Raw genomic sequence first — 5,789 nt, 5'->3', positions numbered from 1 at the left:
CAGTGAGTTAAAACATAATATAATGTTAAAAATTATAGATATTATATGTAAAAAAAAGATACATGTATATAAACATTTTTCTAGAAATTTAGAACAAAATTTTATCATTTATTAAGTAATTTGAAAAGAAAAAAATATATTCAACAACAAAAATAACATTGAATCAAACTTATTTAAGAAAATAATCTAACTTCAAATTTAAGTCATGTAAATGCTCAGCCATGTAAATGCTCCATTAATGTAGAGAGAGAAAGAAAAAGATGGCTAAGGATAGTGGGGAGGTGTAGGGTATTTTTGGAATAAAAGAAAATAGTGGGGATGTGTAGAATATTTTTGAAATAAATTAAATTAATGGAGAGGTACAGGTCCCACTTGGGGAGGTGTAGGGAGCAACACCCATGGTTTAATCATATATTTGATTCTTTTTTTTGACTTTTTATTCCTCCTCTTTTTTCTTTCTTCGTCTTTACTTTTGAAAATTAAAGCAATTAGATTTTTTTTACATTAGTTTCGTACTAAAACAGTTAAAGAAAGTGTCATGTGTCACTTTGTAGTTTTTTTTTTTTAAATTTTTAAATATTCTTATTTTTTTATATTTTTATAATTTTTTAAAAAAATATCATGTGTCAAACTAATATTGTGTCACGTCACACTGTCAAACCATCTGTCATTGTATTAGTTTCAATTTAGTTTTTGTATTTTTATTTTGTATCAATTTAGTCTTCATTTTCTTAAAAATTAAACAATTTTTTGTCTTTTCAAGTTCAAACAAAATTTAATTTATATATAAATCTTTACAAATATTTTTATTAAAATTGATATTTTTATTAAATATTTTTAACAAAATTATGTTTATTTATATTTAGTTAATTATATAAATGTTAATTATGTTATCAGAGTAGTTGGAAATATAGGTGAATCAAGAGTGTCAGCGTTTGAAGAGTTGTATGTGATCAAGTCAGTTATATAGTACTTCAAAGAAGATATATGATTATGTGAAATGATACCGGGAAGACTTTAGTTTGAAGTCAATGCTAGCTAAAGTTTTAGAAACAACTTATAAGAGTTAGTGGAAGACATTTGGGAGGTGATTTTAGTTTGACATATACAAATTTTCTGATTAGGCATAAAAAGGATCCTTAAAATATTAGGTTGGAGGTTGAGAAGTTGTTTTAAGAGTAGCGGTTAGACCAATCTACACGGTTGAACATTAGAGAATTTAGCGCAAAGACAATGTTTTCAGTTAGTTAAGTGTTAAGGATAATATCTCGACTCGATCAAGTTGGATGTTTTTCATAAGAACGAATAAAGAGAGCATACTTTTTTTTTTCACTTGATGAGTGAATTTTGGAGGACAAAAATTTTTCTTATTGAGAAGAATGTACAAATGTAGACTATGACATTTTAGAGGTGGTAGTGGTTTAAAAATAATGAGACTCAAGTTATTTTTAATATTAAACGATTTTAATATAAATAGTTTCGTTATAAACGAGTTTCATTATTTTAAAACACATTATTTCTCTAAATATCACTTTTTTAGAGTTATCTAACTTCTCTCTAAGAGTTCTCACTCTCGGTTTATGTGTTCGAAGATTAGAGACTATCAAAGTGATCCTCGCAATGAGATCTTCTAGTTTAGTCGATCAATTTCTCAATTAAAATAAGTTGATTTTTTCTTTTTTTTTAGTTTGTTGCTTTTTCCTTTCAAGCTACCCTTTTTTGTTTTGCATTAATTTTATAATCTAATTCATTTGAAATATTATGTGGTTTAATAAAATATAAGAACCTATTAATAATTATGAAAAGTTATAATAAAAATAAAATAAAACTAGCTTGATAGACTGATTTATAAAAGAAATTAGAGTTATGCACTAGTCATAAGATTATTTCACAATAAGTCATCAAGAAAATATGAGAGGAGAAAAAAAAACACAAAGATAAATTGAGAAAAAGGTTTGGAAAAATACAAAACGCATTTTTATTTGATTTCTCATAAATCAAAATTAATATTCTATTATGATTTATATATGTTAATGTGTGATAATCGGGATGCTTAATATCCTAAAATAGTTTTTTAGAAAAGAATTAAAATATAAGAAAGCTACAAACTAATTTATATATTTATAAAAAAGCTACTTAAAAGAAAAAAAATGTACTTGATCCAAGTATGTTCTGGAACTTGATAAGGTATTTTTTTATGTTAATCTAGTTAGCATTTATATACATTAGAGTGAAACAACTGTGTAGTATGAAATATGTGTTTTATAATATAAGGTTTGCTGATTCTACAGTACGAAATAAATGAAAATATATGTGAATATCTTATCTTCATCTTTTCCATGGTAACAGAATTTTTTAAGACAAATTGTTCAAATGGCATTTTATAGCTTGAGTGAAGAGAAACTTGAGAGAAAATAGTGTTTTGTTTGATGACTTAACTAATCTTATATATATATATATATATATATATATATATATATATATATATATATATATATATATATATATATATATATATATATATATATAACATGGTATATTAACTAATTTTGTGATTCCATGTATTGAATATATATTTTACTGTATAATAGAAATCTCCTCATTTTAGTAATGATCTAAAAATAAAAAATTAAAATATCGCCTTTTGGTAAACATATTTAATATTTTTTTTCTAGATAATGTCTCTCTATTTTCTTTCATATTTTTGTACCTATTTGTACTTGGATCCAATATACATGTATTGTATAAAAAAAAAGGTAATAAATACATTTAATTTATATATATGAAATCAATAAAAATATTAGATGTTTTATTCATACAAAATATGGTATATTATGTATTATTTATAATAAATTTACTTTTTCTCTTAACATATTATTTATAATTGAAATAGGTTTAATCATAGAAGTTATTTTTGGCGATTTTTTTTAAATAGGTTTCTCACTTCTTTCTTTTTTCTTAATTGATTATTTTTCAAAAATTGAAGTAATTATCTTATTGTGGTATGTCAGGTCGTGGTTTTTTTAAACTTTTTAAATATGTTTTTAAGTATTTTATTTTTATTATTATTATTTTTAAAATAAAAATATTGTCACATATCAAAGTGATTTCAGGTTGTATTTGTCTCAATTTAGTTTTTATATTTTTTCATTTTGTTTTAATTTAGTTTTTGTATTTTTATTTTATCTCAATTTAATCCTATTTTTTTAAAAAAATTAAACAATTTTGTTTTTTTCAAATTCAAACAAAATTTAAATTTTAAATTAAAAAAAAATAATTTACATATAAATATTTACAAATTTTTTTGTACAAATTGATATTTTTTTATTAGAAAAAATATTATGAACTAACATATAACACAGTTGTATTTATGTAGTATTAAAAAAAATAACTTAATTGCATTAAAATTTTTAAAACAAAAACTAAATTGAGACAAATAAAAATAAAGAAACTCATTTAAAGATCAGAAATATAAAAACATACATACCATTATTTCATTTAATTAAACCTTCTTAAATTTTTGGTGTGTAGGACCAAACTGAAACAAAATAAAAATAAACCTTTTAAAATAAATCTTTTCGAGCAAAAAATTATATTTAATTTAATCTTTTAATCATTTAATGTATGACCAAATTGAAACAAAATTAAAATAAATAAACCAAATTGAAACAAAATAAAAATATGAAGACCAAATTAAGACAAATACAATTATCCATGACCTAATAGTGACACGTCATACTATTATTGCCACATGGCACAATGTCAGTTTGACACATGATAATTTTTTTTTTTACAAAATATTTAAAAAATAAGAAAAAAATTAAAAAATATTTAAAAAAAAAAAAATAGGAGATAACATGTGACGTCCCTTTAACTATGTTAATACATAACTAAGAATAATAATCTAATTACTTACATTTTTCAAAAATAAAAACCCAATAAAAAAAAAAGTAAAGAATCTATTTAAAAAAAAATAATCCAAAGGACTATCTAAATTATCTTAATTATTAATCCATTGAAATATTATTGATTTCTATAACCTCTCTATGAAAAATCGTACGTTGTACGATTTTTAGAAGCAGGATATGAAAAGATGTTAGAACTTTTTTTCTTATGTATAAACCATGTTAGAATTTGGAGTAAGTCAAAGGTGGCCTGTTAATTTAAAAGTATTTTAGTATAATTTTAATAAAAACATATATTTTAAAATATTAATTCAAAGAATAATATTTTAACATTAAATAGACTAAATCATAATTTTATTAAGAAATTAATATTTATATCTTTTTGAAAATGAAAAAAAGTAATATAATTCAATAATATTAATTAAATTAAGTATAGTGTATATATATATATATATATATATATATATATATATGTATATATATGTATGTATATGTATATATATTTATACACTTAAATTTAATGTAAAAGAAATCATAATAAGCTTGTCTTTCAGAAGAAAAGAGATATAATTTACTCCAAAGTGATTAAAGATTCAGTCTTGCAGGTTACAATAACATTAACAATTCTTATATTTCCACTTTAAAGTAGAATATCTTGTCAACTCATTGTGTAATTTTTATCATCATTTTAAAACCAAGACTGTGATATATACACTTTTCTTTTTTTTCTTTTTTCCTTTTGGAAGAAGATGACTAATATTCCTTAATGTTCTGTTCGTATTATAGATATTATTAATCTCCAAATTCATAATTTTTGCCTCCATAATTTATAGAATTAGTTCCATGTTTTAAAAAGTACACGTCCTTATCCAATGCTTTTTAGTGTCGTTTATGAAAAAAATGATTAATAAACTAACTGTATAAGGTTTGTATAGGCAACACGAAAACTTTTACCATTTATCAAAGGTAAAATATAGTGAAATAAATTGTTGGAAGTTCCACATCGACTAGAGATAAATTCAAATTATAATATATAAGTGAGGTACAAATTTCATTTTATAAATTAGTTTTGTAGGATTGAATTAGACTTAAACACACTCTCTAATATAAACTAAAATAATTTATCTTGATAAACTGACTAAGAAGTTTATTAAAGAAATTAAAGACAAAATTGTTAGTAATAGGCAAATTACTTTTTATCCCATTCATGAAACTTTTTGTGCCATTCTAACTCTCACGTACTCTTCAACATCATCTATTAATCATTCTTTCCGCAGGTAATAAATAATGCTTGAAAGTTTTTCAAATTATTTTCTCCCATACAATTATCTAATTAGACATGTGTTTATATTTTTATTATTAATTGACTTTCTAAACCAACTTTTGCTGTTCAATTTTTTTTCAAATTTTGCCTTGATCTTTCGACAACCTTGTTGCATTTTTTTAGGACTTTGTTTCATCTTTTACAATAGCAATTTACATATTTGGACTCATGAATTATTTTTCAAATTAAAACCACTATTTCCATTGCTTTGTTAGAGCAACAATTCAAATTTGTCATCTCTTATAACTCTTATTTGTTCTTAGCTTAAACACCCTCTTTCAATTTACACTCTCTGTGTAGTTTTCTAAAGAAAAAAAAAAGTACTTTAAATGAAAAAGGAAATAACAATTTAAGAAACAATGATATTAAAACACAGTGAATTTATGTAAAAATAAAGTTTTTATATTTGTAATCCTGCAAAACAACGACTTTGGTTTTTACATTTTAAATTAATAAATTAATTTTAAAAAATTTTAAAATATATGATTTTATTCTCTTTTTACAACCCTTTGGTCGTAAAAGATTCTAACTGTTAAATTTTAACATAAAAGATGAACCCA

The sequence above is a fragment of the Vigna radiata genome, chromosome 4, assembly GCF_000741045.1.
Source record: "Vigna radiata var. radiata cultivar VC1973A chromosome 4, Vradiata_ver6, whole genome shotgun sequence".
NCBI lineage: Eukaryota > Viridiplantae > Streptophyta > Magnoliopsida > Fabales > Fabaceae > Vigna > Vigna radiata.
The sequence above is the reverse complement of the archived record's forward strand: the minus strand, read 5'-3'. Positions refer to the sequence as shown.